The sequence below is a fragment of the Apteryx mantelli genome, chromosome 4 (assembly GCF_036417845.1).
Source record: "Apteryx mantelli isolate bAptMan1 chromosome 4, bAptMan1.hap1, whole genome shotgun sequence".
In the NCBI taxonomy this organism is placed as follows: Eukaryota; Metazoa; Chordata; class Aves; order Apterygiformes; family Apterygidae; genus Apteryx; species Apteryx mantelli.
In genome coordinates, this window is record NC_089981.1 from 85,524,754 (window position 1) to 85,544,951 (window position 20,198).

Below are 20,198 nucleotides of genomic sequence, written 5' to 3' on the forward strand. Positions count from 1 at the left end.
CAGCCCTCCTTGGCTCTGAGCACCGGGGCAGGACTGAAGCGCTGATGGTTTTGGATTCCTCTACAAAAGCTCCGGTTCATTCTTCTTGCCCAGCTCCATGGCAGGCAGATGAACCCAGCTCCGTGCCTCATCCAGCCATGCATGGGAATGCAAACGAAAGCAATGAAACTACCAGAAAATCCCAGAGGCATGTCTTGTTTTGGAGCTCTTAAAAGACCCCAAACCGCTTTAACTCAATATGGACCATCCTGCCCCATGGGTACCCACCAGGAAAGAAACTTCTCCCTGGATGAATCAGGGCAGAAGTGTCACAGCCTCATGCAGCAGCACACCACAACATAGGTGATAAAACAGACCGTCTTCCACAGAGCAATGGATTTGAGGTGGGGGGGGGGGGGCACAGGCCGTCTTCCATCCTCAACCCTTGAGCAGCTCATGGCCAGCTGCAAGCCAAGGACACTCCAAGAGCCACCACCAGCACTCTTTGCTCTTCCCTGGGGCCAGGGTGGACTCCTTGCCTCCCCTGCAGCTGGAGAGCCTGACCCCAACACCAACCCAAAGCCACCCCCAGGCCACCACGATTTGCCCCTGAGATAATGAAGGGTCAGTGCAGCTTCCAGCACAACCCAGGGCCACTTTCCCTTGGCCCCACCAGGCTCCTCAAGGACCTTCCAGCGGTGGGACACAACCAGCAGGATGCGGGAATAGCTCAGCCTCCACCACCTTCAGCGGCCACATTTGGGTATTTGCTGACAGGAGTAACAAAACCCCTCTAGCAACATGCTGTATCACCTTGGGGAAAAAAGCGGAGGGTAGGAACACTTGATAGCAAAAATAGCCATTTCTGCTGGGATTAGAAGAGCACATGGCTTTTCGCCTCACTTCCCAACAGCATCAGCCTGGGGGCTCCAGCAGTTTTTCCTTTGCTTCATACGGCCAAGGCCCACAGGTCGGGGGAGCTGGGCATGTCGGCACCTCGTGACCAGCCCCATTAGTCAGAAGACAGCCGCTCCAGGCATCGTTGAGGACAGGGTGACCAAGGAAAGTTCCTCTTTTGCCTTTTATGAGATGGATATACTTTGAAATTAGTAACCCTCCATTAGCTCTCAAAATATCTCTGAATCATTAGGGTCAGTATGTCTGCACTCCCCGAAATGAGCTTTTGCCTGAATTAGCATCTCAAAGAGGCAGGACTCACTTCCCCGGTGTTAATTCTGGTGGCGCTCTGAGCATCGAGATGATTTCAGTGGCCAATCAAAGCCCCACATCCCAAGTACACTCAGCGTAACCTGCTGGCTTGTTTAAAACGTTCTTTTCCTTTCCCATTCTTTACTAAATGCCTATTATATTAATGTTTAAAATCCATTTAAGTTCATCATGGGTGGCTTTCTGGAAGGATGCTGGCTCCATCATTGTAATTAGATGATTTATTGCCCTCTCGTGGTGACACACACTAACTAGAGAAGCTGTGATTTAAATTGGATGAACCTTACAAGAGTGTTTGAACAAGAAATAAAGGGAGAATTATTAATACTATTAGAGAGCAGCGGCATATACGTGCTACGGATATGCTGTGCTAGGAGAGGGATTAGCCAAACTTGCTGTTCGGGAGTCCTGACTGCTGATTTAGCGGACGTCTGGCCCTACGTGGGACCACTGGCCCGGCTGGGCTGCGTTGCTGGGGATGGAGACCCGCTCACACGGAAAAGGTTGCTCCAAGCCGGAGCTGATGACGGGTGCAAGACGCAGCAATAGGCACATCATGAAAACCAAAGCACCAGGTGATACAACTGGGTTTCTTTTTGCCATCTTTGCCGTAAAGTGGGAATCCACAGGGGAAAAAAAAAAAACACCTCCAGGATCCAGCCATCCCAGCCCAGAAAATTGTCCCAGCTCCACACCGCAAACCTGCCCTGCTTCTGTTTGGGAAGCTGCTGGCCTTGGGAAGAAGTGAGGCAGTTTCATCTTCTTTTCTCACAAAAGTTTGTTTCCTCTTTTCTGCCCCCGATCAAAGTATGTTCAGTGCTGTCTGGGTTTACAAAACTTGTCTCCTTCTAGCATGCCAGTCTTCCATGCTGCTCCTGGTCTTGGGAAAGCTGGATAACACTGAAAGTTAACCCACTACATCCCAGCAGCATGAATCCACATTAACATTTTTTACTCATTTAATTAAAAAAAAAAGGCAGGCCTGAACTGAAATAATTTGGTATAAAAACCAAGTGCGGACCTAGCCCGGAGCTGTTATCCAAATGCCTGGCTTAATACAGTGTAAAACCATGAGCACATCCTCTTACGGTGTGGCTTATGTCTTTGAGAGTGGCTTATATCAATCTAGTTTCAGTCAAATCCTCACTGAATTAAGCTAAATCGAAACAAGCACTCCGAGCCAAAATGCCAGCGCAGAGCCGGTATTACCTCATCTGGTTTCCCATAGGGGTGGCTTAAACCAGGCACCTTCATGTAGGCACGGTCGGCATGAGGCTGCTGGGGAGGGCTGAGAGCTTTTGGGGAGCCGGCGCCGCGGGACAGCATCGAACCTCAAGCCGGAAAGGTTCCCTGGAGCGATGCCTCGTGCTCTTCGCCGGAGCAAACCCAGCTCCTCCTCGCTGGAGGACACAGCGTGGCTGCTGGGCTTCCCGAGGACAGGACCCTCTGCAGAGATCGAGGTGGCGCGGGGCCAGCCCACCTCCACCTTTGCAGCGAGCTTTCGTCCCCAAATCATCAGCATCCAGTCTCCAGGACTCCGGAGAAATCCTCTAATCTTTGTTGGGATTTCGAGGGAAATCAGTGCACTGCCAGTAAGGCCTAAACTTCTCAACCCCCTTTTTTTATGAGTGTTGGGCTGTTGCTTAGGAATGATTTTGGCTTTGAAGCGTTCATTTGATGGGTTTATTTCTGTTTTCTCACGCAGGTTTTAAGGGTGAGCGTGGACATCGCGCAGCAAAGAAACCTTGCTGAGTACTGGAGACTGCAACCCCTGGCAATCACAAAGTGGGTTATCCGGGAGCCATCCCGGACATGGGTGATTTTATTTATTTATTTGGGAGGGCTGGGACTGAGTTTTAAGAAAAATCTCAATTTAAAAGCTTAGTGTTTGGTGGGGGACATGTGTGATGGGGGGATGATGGAGCAGAAACTGTACAAAACAGAGGGCAAAGATAACAAACAGCAGGAAGCGGTTTCCTTGCAATAAATCTGTAGGTAGCGACGGTGCAAAGGAAGCGTCGGAGACGGCGGCTGGCGGCTCTGCGACAACAGGATGGGCCTGGGCAGACAGGGACTTCCCAGGGAGAACGGAAAAATAAGGGAATAAAGCTTCTCTTGGACCTGACACAAAACAACCCAACAAGGCCAAGCTCTCTGGCAGGAGACGCAGCCAGCCATGAGGCCGCGCTTGGGAGCCAGGCACCAAGTCCCACACGCGTTTGCGTGAAGTCCACAGCCAAACCAGCGTCGCGCTGGCTGGAGCAAGGTGAGGCATTCCCTTGGATAGATGCATGGCCCACGGGGTGAGCTGGAGCATGAGAAATAACCCATCATGTAGCTGTATCATTTACTGGCTCAGTTAAGCAAGAATTCTCCCCAAATCTCCTAGATGGTCAGCAGAGAGAAGGCAGCTCGGGCTCGACTTTCTGCTGCTCACGGGCCCGAGTTTTGCACAGTGGTCCCTGCATCAGGTCAAAACTTCTGGCTGGAGTGGAGGAGATCTGCCGGAAAGAGACCCTCAGTCTTGATTTAACATCCCCAAGGTCAGGAGATTCAGCTCCTCCTCTAGGCAAAGAGCCCAAACAGTAAACTTGTTCATGCTAATTAAACACGCTGATGTGGCTATTATTTTTAGTGCTGTCGTTCCGGATCATAGTGACCCTACAGACACGCCATTTCGGCTACCAGTCAGCTCTTCCCTGCTAGCTCGGATGATCTTATTTTCAGGCAACAGCCAGAAATCTTTCCAAGTGAGTTGTTACCACCAGACCTACAGATGTAGTAGGGGAGAAGCCTCCTCACCCCAACTATCACGTCCCTGGGGGTGTTTGGGGTAAAAGCTCCAGCCCGAGGGCAGAGACAGGCTCCAGTCATCTCCTGGGAGCAGCCCTCCCATAAACGGGTCTAGGAGGCCAAGATGGGACTCAGCCACTGGCAAGTGGGGCCAGCAAGTGAATTCAGTGGAGATTTGAACAAAGCCTCTTAAGAAGCTCCCTGGTTGGGTCCCAGAAGATTTCCACTATTCTTGAGACTGAGTTACGCTGTCTAATTTTGGTTCAAATCAGGGCCCAGATGCCCGGGGGGATCTGCCTGTACAAGTGTGATTAAATCATGGTGACTACCTTTGTTAGGGAAACAAGTGGAGCTGCTTTCACCTCCCACGTCCATGGGGCTTCAAGGCCTCCAGTCACTCCTGTAACTCTTTTCTGAGCCAGCTTCATCCATCAGCCTCTTCCCTGAGGCGTGAGCACGTGCTCCTTCAGCTTCAGATGGCACTAGCACCCTTCATCTCTGCCCTCCTCAGCTCCTCACCCACCGGGACCCTGCCCCTGGGCTGGGCAACTGCTTTCCAGAACACAGCTCTTCTCCCACAAATGCCACCCGCATTGCAACTCCTGAATGTTGCGCCCAGACCTCTGCTTTCAGAGAGCAGGGCTAGCCGTGCTGCGCGTACCACGCAGACCTCGGCCATCACTCCATACCTTGTGTCCTCTGCATCCTTTAGACACCATCGGGAAGAAATGGCCAAATCGCTGCTGGTGACATTATCAAGTTCCCATGGAAGATCCTCAGGAGATTAAAATGGGCACCCCTTTGAGGGTCTAGCCAAAAATTCCTGCTCCTCAGAGCTGTAATTTCCCCTTTACTCCGTGAGCAGGATGAAGAGCTGGTTTTCAATCCATTTCACGAGCCCTAACGTTCATTTGGGTGAGTGATAATTGCGAATATAAAACCATGAGAAAAAAACAACACTATGCAGAACTGAAGCCAACTATGGAACCTGCTGCAGGGTACTTTGAAGAGCACTAAGTAAATAAAAAGTTCTTACAGAAACACCGTCGCTAAAATGCAGAGATTAACTAGCCCACAAGGTCTGACTCAGTGGAAACCTGCATGTCCTCCTGCAAGCCGCCTGGCCAGCCTGTCATCCCGGTTCCTTTGCCTCCAGCCTCAACGAAAGAGGGAAAAAGGCCAAGAGGGCAGCAGTCTCACAGAGGTGGTTTCTGCAGAAATCAAACCCGGTGAGATACAAAGTGCTGGCGATGCCCACCAGAAACGCCAAGCTGGTCTGCAGCACAGCGCGGCCGTGATAACGCGATCCCAGACGCACTCCGGATAAATCTCAGCAGTGCAACCCCGCGGGCCAGCCCTGCAAGGAAACTGGACTCCCTGAGCTGGCGAATAAGCAACTAGGTGCCTCGAAGGACTGGGTTTTAGTGGTTGTGCAGCCTTCGGTGGCCATTGTGACGGCTGCAAAATCTCAGGGCTGGCGCCGGTGGGCAGGTAGGTCCTTACGGAGGGCTAGCTGCCAGCAGAGAGCTTGCTCCTAGGTGGCAGCTCGCATGCTGCGACCGCTGCCAGCACCTCTCCTGCGGGGATTCGCAGGGGGAAAAGCGTGGGCAACGAGTCCGGTCACAGGAGTTTAGGGTACTTACGGCTGGGATTTGGGAAAGCAGCTTTATTTATTTGCAGAAGTAAGGAAGAGCTATTTTTCTTTTCTCTTGCAGTATCGAAATGGTATCTCTTCTCCTCTGTTTTTCCCGTGCGCTATTCACTCTCCCCTTAGAAGCCCAGTCCTGTGCACACCCCGTGTCCAAATTTCCCTGCGCAGTTTGGGGCTGGGCATTAGATGGCAGCAGTGCTCAGGGATTGAGATCGCCCGGGAGCTTTGAGCAACCTGGGAAAAAAAAGAGCATCACCCGTCTTCTGCCAGCCTAAGGAGACAGCAGGAGTCAAAGCCCTGTTTACCGTTTTCAGGTGCTTTCTGCAGAACGGAGGGTTTTGCTGATATTTTCTATTACAGGGAGGCAGCGAATAACAAACATTTTGGAAACCAGCCCCAGGGCTGTCAGCGTTATCACGCAAATAAATGTTCCCATGCCGGCACCCTTCGGACGGTGCAGGGGGCAGCGGGAGCGCTCAGAGCACGGGGAGCAGGGAGCACCAGGGCTGCGAACCCAGAGGGTGCTTTGGCCACCAAGCGCCTCTAGAAATAGCCTTGGATCCTTCCAAAAAGGTGTTTTTTGGCAGAGCCCGTGGGCAGTTTTGCTCCAGAGCCCAAGGGAAGACGCTGCTCCCGAACCACTTCCCACCCCTCGAGTGCACAGAGACCCTGGCAGACTTGCTTTTAAGAGCTTTCTTTCATTTCCTGGGGATACTAGAGACAGAATTGCGGCCAGACAGGCGGACAAACTGATCGCCGGCTCCAAAACGAGGGAATAGCCCCTTGGTGGGCCTGGCCAGGGCTTAGCACCCCTTGTCCCCAGCCACATATTGCAGCCGAGCTCTGCATGCAGCAAAGGGGAACGTCAGCAAGCTGCGGACAAGCAAGTCCGGGTTAAACGGCTCGATATTATCCAAAGCTATATCAAAAAAAAAAACAACAAAAAACAGGAAGAAAGATTGTCCGTAACCTTCGGCTGTAACCTTTCTGCGTCACCCCGACGAAATTCAGCAACCCGCCTGCCAGGAGCAAGGCGCGGGACTTGCCGGGCGCTATCGAGCGGCGTGCCCTCGTGGCGCGGGGCGAGTTCGGGACTTACCGCGTGTGCGCGGCGGCGATTTGCGCCGTGACGGGGGGAGCAGGAGGTCACAGTCACAAATGTTGCGCAAATCCTTAATTACTCCCCCAAGGGCTCGCTCGGCGCTACTGGAAGGCCAAAAATGAGATTGAAAAGGTTCATTAAGGAAGCTGGCAGGCAGATGCGCCCGCATCGCCGAGCCGCAATATGTTCCGTGACCTTAAAACAGCAAGTCGGGAACCTGACCGCGACGCAGCGAAAGCGAAAGATGGAAGAGCTCGAAAACGGCGCTTCTCATCAACCATCGCAAGTGAGTCAGCTGCGAACCGGGAAGACCGCGGCGAAACGCGGAGGTAATTTTATCCCCGGCGCTTTTGCTCCGTGCAGCGTGCAGCAGTGCCAAGAGAGGGCACCCCCGGCCGCCGCATCCGCCCGCGTGGCTTTTCCCAAATCCGTGCGCTAAGCCATTAGGATGCTGTGAGAGGGGAAAAAAGAAAAGAAGAAAAGAAAAAACAAACGGCGTTTCCAGCCCAAATCCCAGACGCTGCTGAGGCAAAATTGCTGGGAGAGAAACCAGCGGGCGCAGGGAGCCAGGACGGCGGTGCCGGCTGCCGAGGGGTCATAAAAGCACCTTCCGTAAAAGCCGGGAAAACCGTGCGGGGAGGCAGGGAAGGGCTGAGCACGCGGCTCGCCGCAGAGCCCTGCACCGCTCCGCCAGCCGCCCGGCACACCGCAGCTCTGCGGCTTCATCCCTCCGCCTCCAGCCCCGGGCTGGCGGATACCCTCGGCCCTGGGAAGCTTTGCAGCCCCGCGGCCGTGCTGAGGGGTCCGGAGGAAACACAGGCATCAGGGCCAGCGGAGCTGTTGAACCCGTACAGTTGCAAACCAGTGGCAGATGGCACAATTTTCCAAGGTGCGAGGCCAGTCCAGACCCCCTTGACAAGGGACCATAGTGTGGATAGGGTTAGAGACCCAAAGCAAGGGCAGCATTTCGCCCTGTGCAAGGAAAAGGGGAGGAAAGCGGAGCCAAGGAGCCCCGGGTTGAAACGCTCCTGTACTTTTGCTTTTAAAATATTTTACAAAAAAGGACGCTGGAAAAGTTTGATGCAAGTGGCGATGGCTTGGGAGGTTGTTGGGAGCCCCGGGTGGGAGGCAGCGGCACGGGCACAGCCCGGGCAGCACAGGGATGGAGACTGAGCGTGGCCGCAGGGCACGGCACGGCTTCAAGGCATGGCACGGCTGCAAGACACTGCACGGCTGCAGGGCATTGCACAGCTGCAAGGCATGGCACGGCTGCAAGGCATTGCACAGCTGCAAGGCATTGCACGGCTGCAGGGCACTGCACAGCTGCAAGGCATTGCACAGCTGCAAGGCACAGCACGGCTGCAAGACACTGCATGGCTGCAGGGCATTGCACAGCTGCAAGGCATTGCACAGCTGCAAGACACTGCATGGCTGCAAGGCACGGCATGGCTGCAAGGCACGGCACTGCTGCAGGGCATTGCACAGCTGCAAGGCATTGCACAGCTGCAGGGCATTGCACAGCTGCAAGGCACGGCACTGCTGCAAGGCATTGCACAGCTGCAGGGCATTGCACAGCTGCAAGGCACAGCACGGCTGCAAGACACTGCATGGCTGCAGGGCATTGCACAGCTGCAAGGCATTGCACAGCTGCAAGACACTGCATGGCTGCAAGGCACGGCATGGCTGCAAGGCACGGCACTGCTGCAGGGCATTGCACAGCTGCAAGGCATTGCACGGCTGCAGGGCATTGCACAGCTGCAAGGCATGGCACGGCTGCAAGGCATTGCACAGCTGCAAGGCATTGCACGGCTGCAGGGCACTGCACAGCTGCAAGGCATTGCACAGCTGCAAGGCACAGCACGGCTGCAGGGCATTGCACAGCTGCAGGGCATTGCACAGCTGCAAGGCACAGCACGGCTGCAGGGCATTGCACAGCTGCAAGGCACAGCACAGCTGCAGGGCATTGCACAGCTGCAAGGCACAGCATGGCTGCAGGGCATTGCACAGCTGCAAGGCATTGCACAGCTGCAAGGCACAGCACGGCTGCAAGACACTGCATGGCTGCAGGGCATTGCACAGCTGCAAGGCATTGCACAGCTGCAAGACACTGCATGGCTGCAAGGCACGGCATGGCTGCAAGGCACGGCACTGCTGCAGGGCATTGCACAGCTGCAAGGCATTGCACGGCTGCAGGGCATTGCACAGCTGCAAGGCATGGCACGGCTGCAAGGCATTGCACAGCTGCAAGGCACTGCACGGCTGCAGGGCACTGCACGGCTGCAGGGCATTGCACAGCTGCAAGGCACAGCATGGCTGCAGGGCATTGCACAGCTGCAAGGCACAGCACAGCTGCAAGGCATTGCACGGCTGCAAGGCATTGCACGGCTGCAGGGCATTGCACGGCTGCAAGGCACTGCATGGCTGCAGGGCATTGCACGGCTGCAGGGCACAGCACGGCTGCAGGGCATTGCACAGCTGCAAGGCACAGCACGGCTGCAGGGCATTGCACGGCTGCAAGGCATTGCACAGCTGCAAGACACTGCATGGCTGCAGGGCATTGCATGGCTGCAGGGCACAGCACAGCCAATCTCCCAGCCGCCGCAGGGGCCATCTCGCACCCCCGGAGCGGGCAGCAGCGATTTTCAGCACGAACGGCTGGTGCTTCTCTCCTTTCCTGCCCATAAAAAGGGCCTTCTCCTCGCCGCGGCAGCTTTGCACATTTGCAGAGCCTTTAATAAATAGTGACAATAAAACCCGTGGAGATAGGGTAATGGATTGTGTCAATGTGCAAACATGTCTTCGGGGCATTTCCAGGCAAAGCCGCTTTATCTCAGAGGCCCTAATTGTGGCTGAGAAGCAGGTGGGGTGCATTACACTAAACATGTAATTCAGGCGGTTTAAAACGCGTATTATTCACAGCGGCGACCCAGACACCGAGCTCTTTTCTTCCATTGCAATGCAGATTTGCGCAGCCCTAGAAAGCCTGCGTGCGGCTCCATAGCAGATAACAGCACCTCCGAGGCGACGGCTGCGGAGGGCCTGGGCATCTGGCGGCGGCAGCGGGTTTTCCTCCGCGCTCCGAGCGAACGCAGCCGCCAGGCCGCTCCGCGCCTCCGGCTGCGACGACGACGGGCCGAAGCCGGGCTGCGTCCAAGCGACCTTTCGGAGACGGCGTCGGCGAAAACCCGGGGAACGGAGACTCGCGCCCTGAAGCGTCCGAATTTTAAGCAGACCAAGTAAATTAATCAGGAGGCGAAAGAATTACCCAGCAAATCCCCTAGACGTGTTGTACCAGTTTAAACCACTGTTAATGTTGATTTATTGATCTAGAAAGGTACTTTTGCATTTATAAAACAGCAAGGGCCTGTCCATAGGGTCGATACCGTCAGGCGGGCGCACAGCGCGTCGCGGGGGCAGCTCCGGTCCTGCACGGCCGCTGCCGGGGCACGGAGCTCGTGGTGGGAACGCGAGGGTGCGGAGGGACCAAGCGCGAGGTCAAGCAGCGGCTTGCGGGGTGCCGGGAGGATGCTCACGCCGGTGCTTGGGGGCTGCTTGAGTGGCATCAGCCGGGAACACGCTTCCCCCTCTCCAGGGGTCTGGTTTGCTTGTCTGCTTGCAGGATTTGGTTCCTTTTCCTGGTTTTCCGAAGCCGCAAAGACATTAGGTGAGTGTTTCCCAGAGAAAAACGCTTTTCAGCGGCAGGAGCCTTTTCAGAGGGGCCCTTTGGGTGCGGATGACCCCGAGTGGCTCGGCAAAGCCAGACGCCGAGCGGAAAAGACTCCTGGATCAAAAACAGCCGGCAGATGCTGGATGCGGCACAGCTTATCTCCCTGCTGCCGCCTTTCCCCCGGCCGTCCCGGCTCCCTCTGCTCCGCGGCTCCTCCAGAAGTTTGGGCAGGTCCCCGGGGGAACGTGGTCCCTGCCGTGCCACCGGGGACCTGGGCCACCAAAACCGGCCAGGTTGGCCCCGTTTCCGGGGCTCTGAGCTGCCAGAGCCGCTCTGTCCTTCCTTTAGGGACCTGGCGCCTTGAACTGTTGCTGCTGCCACCAAGGTCTCTGCTTTCCGGGATAGGAGGGAGGAGACAAGTCACTTCTCGCTCGATGTTCCTCTGGCTGAAAGATCCCCCGTCTCGCCGGTCCAGCGCTGCGCAGGCCTGAGAGGCAGCGCGGGAACCACGCGCCTCTGCCCCAAGAGCCGTATGGGCACCGCTGCCGGAGCGAGCTCCTCGCCAGCTTTCCAAAGCCAGGAGAAATGCAGCTCCTTGCTTGAGTTCTGGTCCTGGGATTTTTTTTTCCCAGCTGGACCAACCCTATAGAGAGGATAAAAAGCAAGGAAAATACTCCCGGGAGGCAGCGGCAGGGTGGGCGCCAGAGTAAAGACCGCCGACCCCTCTCCCGGCCCCAGGCTGCTGGTGGATTTGCACCAGGAATATGGTTTAAAAAAGGGATGTTTGCCAGGGTCGGGGGGGGAACGACCTCCTCCGGCCCCTCTCCGGGGGCTCTGCCATAGGAGCCCTCCGGAAGAGCCCCGGATAAGCGGGACATCGTTAATAAATCAACGACGGGAAAATGAGAATGGAAGCAGATGCATCAGCTGGCTGATCGGGCCGACGACGAACACCAGCACATCTGCGGCCGCTCTCAGCGCATTAACAAACGAGGCCACCGGATCAGGCGCACTAATGCTCGGAATAACGAAGCTTTGAGACCGATTAGGGCATAAATCACCGGTTTTTTTTTTTAAAGCGGAGCCGGTCCCTCCCCAGCCGCCGGGAGACGCGTTTGCGTGCATCCCGCAGGCCGGCGGGCAGCCTTCCCGGCAGCATCGGCACCGCTTCGGGTTGCGCCGGGGCCTCGCCGCGTCCGCTGCCGATCGAGCTGCTGCCCCGGACACCCAGAAATATCCCGCTCACCGGGTCCGGCTGGGGGCCGCAGGTGCTCCCGGGGGACCCAAAGACGGGCAGCCGTGCCTCGGGGCCGTTCTCCTTCCAAAACGGGCAATTTTTTGCCCCAAACATTTTGGCCGGGCTGGAGACCCGCGGCGGAGCACCAACGCGGACCGACTGGGCGACCAGGAGAAGCCGCGCGTTTTCCTGCGGGATAAAACCCCGAGCGCAGCCGAGGGCCGGTGACGCTCCGCAGGGAGAGGACGGCCCTGTCCAGAAAAACGCGCTCGCCGCTTTTCAGCCTTTTGATTTATAGCGCTTCTCGGCTAAGGGATGTTCGTCTCCTCTCCGAATGGAGCAAGCGCTGACAGCTCCATCCATCACCCCGGCTGTCAGCGCCCCGGCGCTTTAAATAAGCTATTAAAGCGAGATCGAGCTGGTTAACAGTCACGCCAGAGCAGAAAGCGGAGAGTTTACTTACTTCGGCGCCCGGCGAAATGAATTTCTTTTTAACGACGGCGAGCCAGCGGGAGCGAGCGGGTCCGGGAAAGGCGAAGCCAGCTCCGACGCTGGGGCCGCCCCGGGCATCGCCGGCGCCCGTCTTCGTTATCGCCGGCGAAGGCTAATTAAAGGCCTCGCAAGCGCCCGCGGCGCTTCGCTGGCCGGTGGCGGGGAGCGGGGGCCGTGCGAGCGGGCTGACCGTAGCCGGGAAAAGCCCTCGCACGCTTCTCCCTCCCTTCCCCGCTCCCCCTAAACCAATTTATTCGCTGGGGGCTGCTGTTTCCCGGCGCTTTTCATCGGGCTTGCGGAAATCCAATTTTCCCAGGTCCAATACAGGGAGCTGATTAAACCCGATTTGAATCGACAAACGTCCGGAGCGGGGGAGCCTGAGGAAGGAGAGAGAGTTTAATGAACAGGCTCGGGAGATAAAAATCTACTTTTATTCCGATAAAACTCGCGCGCCGAAGAGCTGATGGCAGCGCGAAGGGCAAGAGCTATAAATCCCCCCCCCGCTCTCCCGCAGGGCTGCGCCGGGCTCCTATATAAACCATCCCCTCCGATGGAGACGGGGAGCTCGCCGCATCGGGAGGCTTTTGCTTCCCTGCAAAGATATATTGCGTATTCGTCGCAGCCGTGAGCGGCCCCGCTGATCCCACCGCGTCCGTGCCGGGGCTCCTGCTCAGCCCCGGGCTGCCTGCGACCGGCTCCAGGGCTTTTTTCCACGAGGAACAGCACGGGGGCAAAGCCGACGGGCTTTTTGCGAGAGGTTTAGACCAGGCTTGCTGCCGGGAAGCAGGGCCGGCTGCGAGCCGTTATTCCTGCCGTCCTGCAAGCTGCTCCGTCCAGGCTGCTGCATGGGAGCAGGGATTCGGGAAAGCGCCGGCTGCATCCCAGCCTCACGGCCGCTTTACGGCCCTCGCGGTGTAAAAAATCTCAGCGCGCGCGCAAAGGTCAGGCGGCTTTCAGCGTACGCGCGTTATTGCGGCAGGCAAAACGCCAGCAGTGCGGCAGCGAAGTCACCGCCCCAGTGAAAATCGCATTTCCGTAACGTCGAACTCTCTGCCGAGTCCCACCCGCGCCCATCGGGGCACCCGGCTCTTTGCTGTTTGTTCCCTTATTCCATTTTCCTGTCCCCAAATCCCTCGGCGGTTTTGAGCCAAATAAAAAAAAAAAAGCAACAGCATGCTTTGTTTTTTTTTTTTAATTACTCATAATTAAGCAGCTCTTGGCAGGGCACACCGTGGAAACAGTGCTATCCTACAGCCAGGAATTCGGCTCGGAATTTCCTCTTCACCTCCTAGCCCTAAACGCGCCTGGAAAAACGTAGACTCGCTTTATTATATCGACTATTTCCTTGCGAACTCAAAGCAGCCAACGCGGCCCCCTCGCGGCACCCGGGACCTGCATCCCGGCGGCCCGGAGCGGCTCCTCGAGCCGGGCTGCTATTTCGGTATTCGCCCAGCCCTGCTTCGCTGACAGCCAAAGTCGCTTGGAAAAAACCCGCAGCTAGAGGAGGAGAGCAGTAAATCCCCAATTAAAACATCTAGGGGGGATGCGGAGGGTGTTGTGCAGGGTTTGACGAGAAAGAGGGAAATCCAGCCCGCGGCAGCCTCCGCCAGCCCCCGATTTTCTTTACGGCCCGTTGCAGCCCCGACGTTGCAGAGCACAAACCCCTCTGCAAACAGCAGGAAGCATCCCCGAGCTTCGAGGAAAAGATAAACCCAAAGATCGCTCTTTTTGCAGCCCACGTGTGAGAAACGGCGAGAGGAGCAACAAGGAAAGCGGCTTTCCCAGTGCAAGGGACTAGTAGAGTCCGCTGGATGATTTTGCAAAGATCCCGCTGCGTTCCCTAACCCCAACCTCCAATTCCACAAGTGGTTTTGTTAGCCTAGGGCTGGGGACGACGATCAGCAGCTGCTCAAAGCGTTGACGGAGCAGGTTTAAGTGCTGTGAAGCAGAACGGGCTCCGTCCTCAAAGGGGAGCGGGTCTGGGGGGGCATCACCCCCCTCCGCTTCAGCCCCCCAGGGCTAAAACGCCGTGTTCGTGCGTGGGGGAACAGGGCCAGGCGGCTGCTCAGCCGTCAGCCGCGCCGAGCTCTTTGCAGCCGTTAACGGCACTCGCAGCTTCACCCTTCAGTCAAGCTCCACTTTTCCGAACACGCGCGAGGAAACGCCTGCGTGCAGGACCGCCAGCTCTAAATATGCGTAAGTTATGAGACTGGCTTCAAAGGCGGCAGATTTTTAGAAACTCGCTCACGCGTTGCTATTATTCAAAATTGTCTACAATTTTTTTTTTTTTAAATATTCTATATTTGGCTTTCTTTTGATGCATCTTCTCTTTGGGTTTGTGTTTCTCCCTGCAACCATATGGGCTTCAAAAAAAGAAGGAAAGAGAGCTGCAATTCTGCCATATTCACGCAGCTCCAGCTGTTAATGCTTAAAAACAAAGCCAATACAGAAAAACTCGGGATCAAACTGCAATCGCTGGTAGGAAGGTTTAGGAATCCGCCTACGCGCCTGAATCCTGGTTCGATCTTCAGAAACGCCTGTATGTTTTTACGCCGGGACTCTCCACCGCTGTGCAAAACGACACGGGGAGCCAAGGAATTAAAGCAAAACGCCCCGAGCCTTGCTGTGATGCCCAGCACCAGCGTGGAGCTGGGCTTGCGCTGGGGCTTTGCACACTTGCCCTCTCCTGCTTTTTATTTTACTTTTGCTATATTATACATTTTATTTATATATATATAAAATGTATTTTTTTTTCCTCCTGTTTTCAAGCACACGCATTTCCTGCCTCCCCTGTGAAACCCATTCCCGCCCTGCTCCCACGTCCAGGCCAGGCCTTTCCCCGCTGCCTTCCTGCCGGGCAGGGCGTCCGTGCACGCACCCACGGGCGCCGGCGGCCCTCCCGGGCACCCGCAACGGGAGGGAGGAAGGAAATGATGCTGAACGAGGCTGGCCAGGCCTGGCTGCACCAGCCCAGGGCGTTTTTCCCATCTCCTACTTGCCTTCCCCATGCCACGCGTCCGCCTGCTCCCTTCACCGTGGGGAAAAACACTTTGCATAATCCGATTAACGAAATGGCCGCGCTGCTGGGCTGCACTTGCCTTGGAGGAGCCTTGGGAATCCAGGAGTGCGTATCCCGATATTATCGCTGAAAAAATGGCAGCGAGCAGACTTCAGGTGCACACAGCTTCCGAGCTCCGGCTCGCACCCGGAGCGGCTGCGTCGCGGCTAGTTAGCCAGATGTCCATCCCAGGTAGAATAGCGCACATCCAGGATTCAACCCAAAAAGAAGAAAGAAAGGTGAAAACAAGTGGTTCCAGCAGTCAGTTCGCAGTAGGGTAACACGTGGGCTGGCGAACGAGCAGCCTCCACGGGCAGCGGCAGCAAAGCCCGTCCTGCCCCTCCATGCGGCACGGGGATCTCGGACCTGCGACAGGGGCTCGAAAAGCCTGAGGAAAACAGCTAGGAAAAAGCACAGAAATGGTTTTTAGGACAGAGCAGTGTGCGAAAAGGCTCATAGGATCTCATCCTGCTTAAGCTTACGGGAAAGACGGAAAGCAGCTCGACCATGTCGGAGCACCTGGACAGGAGGAAAAGGCCGAGAGCTGAAGGACTTCAGTCTGTTACAGGAGAGGACAACTGAAAAGCAGGGCCAGGCTAAACCAAATAACGAGACGTATGTTTTTGATGGGGAAGGTCACCAACCGCCCAAGCACCCTCCAAAGGGCACCACCTTCTCTTGGTGCTTCAAACCTGGATCAGAGGCACTTCGGGATGCAAGCGCTATGCTCAAGGCAGCCTGAAACCAGGCAGTTCATGCGGCTGTTTTAATGCCCGAGCACCTATTAGCTGCTGGTCCCATGTTTTCCTTTGCTTTTCAGCATTAACCATCACTCAGTTACCCAGGACGGCTGCATAAAACATTAGCTACGTTTTCCTCCACCACGTCTATGCACCAGGCTTTCTCCAGGCCACTCAGTCATACCCAGTGCAACCAAAACACCAGCTAAGGCCTGTAACAGCCACCCCCCATCGTCCCCACCACGGCAGCCTTTGCCCCTCCGGCCAGAGCAAAGATTTCTGCTCCCCTTGTGCACAGGTTCAGCCTTCCCAGCACATGAAGACATGCACATTCAGCCTGACATCACATCCAGTGTGGTAGAAACCGATCACCACCAGCGCATCTTCCGTTCAGAAAGGCAGGACCTGACTCCGTTCGGTCCTTGCTCATAGAGCGCGCAGGCACAAGGAGATCCGGAGGCACGAACAAGGCTGCAGCGCACACGGCAATGTTAACGGTTGTTTATCCTCCCAGGCCAAACACAACCTTGCTCCAGGGAAGTGCTGCCAAAATCCCAGGATCTGTTTCTAAAAAATTCCCTAAATAGAGCCAGATCCAGAGCAGCATAACGCAGTAGTTTCACTGGTTTTCACAGAAGGACGTCGATATCCGTTTGCCGAGATTAGGGGCCAAGGCGCTCTTTCATAGCATGCTCCGTGCCTTAGGAATTGCAGACCTCAAACGCATAATATGCCAAGTCATTCAAATCTGCAGACAACGTCAAGGTTCTCTTCCCAGCCTCTTTGGCATCGTTAATCACTTGAAAAGACTTTGGACTTTAGAGGAAATTTCCGGTGTACTCGCCTGGCACATGCAATATTGCCAGTAACCAGCTATCTCCAAAATCAGAAGAACTGTGGGATCATTTACCTGAACCTCTAAAGCTTTCTGGATGAAACGTCATCTTAGAGATGTTTTTAGTATTTTAATTGACTTGGTGGTGCTACTTCAGGACAAGTGTGAGAGGCTGACTGTTTCTGCAGAACAAAATGTTCCCAAAGCTCCTTTTCAGAAACGCTTGATGCAGGAGTGATGTTCGGTTGCAGAGTTCACTCAAACCCAGCTGAGGTTTTCCGGGTGGGGGGAAACTGCATCCAAGTAGGACATTTTTTCCATTAATAATCTACATCAATGGAGCTCTGTATCTGTCAGCACAGACCAACAAAAAATTGCCTTCCTTAGAAACTGGATGAGACCATGCTTGGGATTAAAACCAGTGAGTTGCTCCTTTGTCTTAAATACAACATGCTTCCAGCAAGGCCATAGATGCTGCCTCCCAGCACCAGGTTTGTTAACAGACGTTTCTCTTCTTCCACCTGCAAATTCTGTCCAGGCCAAAAAGAATTTTGGATATTTGTGTGCTTCCACACGCTGGAAATCCCATGCAAGTAGCTACTTGGCAGGCGCTGTTTGACCTGACAGTGTGCAGCAAGTCTGCCCTGGCTGGGACACAGACCTACTGCTGCCGAACTGAACCGCGCATGGACAGCAAGACCAGAACAAGAAAGTTACTGCATGTTCCTCATCTGTCCATCGGTGCAGCAGGTCCCTGCTGCTCCAGATACAGAGTCCTCAATGTGCTTGGTGCACACACACACGTTGCTGCCCGGGAAAGCTCAGGTAGCAGGGCGGGACCCCATCTCCACCGCCTGCTCACGGGGCAGCTTGGGACCACGCACGGCTCCATGACACAGGCAAGGCAGAACATCTGGCCCACACATGTGCCAGGGCCAAAGGCTTTCTCCACATACTTCAGGCTGTAAAACTTGCTGCTCTGTCCTCTGGAGGCTCCTGGCTGTCTGGACATTTCTGGTTCTATGCATAGATCCCCAGCCGCTCCCACTCTGGCACAAGGTGACCCTCCTGGCTCTCCCTTCCAAGAAAGGGCCCCCATGCACACTGCCGTCTCCTCAGCACATCATCCCACCCGTTGGAGAAGGAAGAGCAACCCCGCAGGCATCACGGCAGTGTCCTGCCTGCAGCCCTCAGCCCTGCCAGGAAGGCAGCTGGGGTGCCGAGGCCACCAGGGGCTGAACCTGGAAATAAGCAATGAGGGGGAGAGAGCCTTGAACTTTGGGCTTTTCCAGAGTTTGTGCTGGGCTTCTCATTGCTGAGCTGCCCTTGCAAAGCCCAAAGGCTCTTTTCCTCCCTCTGGTCCCTCTGTCCTCAGCTCCTGGGTAGCCCCTCTCCTTGAATCCCGCTTCTCGGATGCTCTCAGCCTCCACCTACGCTTGTACCTGCCTCTGTCCTTCCCCCTGCAGGACACCACAGGCTTTCTCTGTGCACATTCCGGCACGAGAGTGTCTGGTGATGTGAGAACTGCTGCACCCAGCCTGCTCCCAAATCACCAGAGACTTCGGGTCATGGGTGCAGTGGTGAGGAAGCCCCATGAAGAAGAGAGGAAAGGCAGGAGGACTGGGACATGAAGGGCCTGTGTGGAGGACTCCAGGGTTGGGATGGCATAAGGGAGAGGAAGGGAGGGGAGGGGAAAGTCCTACCTTACTGAAAGCAGAGCAGTCCTGGGAGTGCCCAGGAGGTGGAGGAGGAATAAACACATGAAGGAAACCCCAGAATTTCTGCAGGGAACATTTTGTCAAAAGAGGAAACAATAATTTTTTTTTTCTGCTTGCAGTAAGAAAAAATTCCATCAGTCAAAAGTCAGATTTATGGTCAGAAAACCCTCAGAACCCTCCAGGCAGAGCAGGGTCCTCCTGCACTTCCTATTCTTCAGATAGGAAAAGGGAAATGAAAAACATCTTACACAAGGGCAGAGCAGGGGAAAGCCCAACTAGAAGTCAGCCCTGTCCTCTTTGTTAAGATGCCTCCTCCCCTTGGGCTCTGTTGATTTTTGGCTTTAGATGCCTCCATGGCCCTTGTAGCATAGGGCAGCTAAGGCAGCATTGGCTGGCAGCATTGTAAGAGTCTTTGTACAAAGACTTCAATAAAGATCAAAGTCCCGTCGTTTCCAAACGAGACAATGTTTGTGCACACGGGGGAGGAAAAGCAAAGCAGTTTTCCCAGGATGATGAAGCAGGGAAGTGGCAGAGCAGGGAAGAGAGCCCAGGGTGGGGTTTGCATGGAGGAGCCTCTAGGGAACATGCTGGTCTCCCAGTGCACCAGCAGGCAGAGTTCATTGAATCACAACGCCAGAAGAGACTCCACTCTGTGCAGTCTCATTAGGAAAATGCTACCAATTAATCCAGTCCCATTCGTCCTTCCTCCACCCCTTCTCTGGCCACTCACTTCCTACATTTTCATAAGGAAGTAAAGAGGAGAGGCGATGTGCCACAAACCTGAGATTAGCCAGATGTTATTCATTGCTCTCACCAGCCTGCTTAGCTCAATTTGCAGTCTTAGCTTGACAGGCAATTTGGCCCAAATCCCAAATTGCCCTAGAGGCTGAGCCTGAACCCTCACTCCTCCTCATGGTTAACACCCCAGCCAGGTGGCTGCTCAGCCCTGCTGAGCTCTATCAGGATTGAAGCAGCCTGGGGCACACCTCCCTCAGCTTTGCAAGGTGATGCACTGAAAAAAAGACTTGGGGCTTCCAGAGAGCCCGGGCCAGGCACCATCCCCAGCAAAATCCAGGCTGCGTATCACCACTCAAGAAGCCCTTCCATCAGAACAAGTTCCTCAACACGCTGGAGCTTTCTGCAGCTCGCACCCTAGCATCTTCATACCACCTGGCACAAGAGTCCCTTCCTCACCATGGCATACCACAAGATTTGGCCTCCAGCACAGGCAGAAGCACCCTCGATCAGTCCATGTGTGCAGACATCCCCACAGCCAGCACAGCTGTATTCATAGCAGACTGAGAAGGAGAGTCCAAGCCACTTCTCTTCAGCAAGAGCAACCACAGTCTCCAATGCTCTCCCCATAGAGCACAGGAGTCTGAATCTAGTTTTGCACTTCCTGAGGCCTCTTTTAAATGTAGCCTTCTTCCTTTCTCTAGCTCCCCCACAGCTGCTCTTAAAAAGGACAATTTCTATCAAAAGTGGGAAATTCTCCCTCAGGTGAAAACCTACGGCCCTTTCCTTCGCAGCCTGCTCCTCCTCCTTTACAGAGTTCACAACAGCATGGGGAATACACCCTGCTGGGGCAGCCAGGCAAAAACCACAAAGGAGAACGCTGGTATCCCCTCTTTTGGTCAAGAAGTCAGCAAATAGTTGGCATCTAGCACTAATGATGCCACACGCCAAACAACTGCAGCAA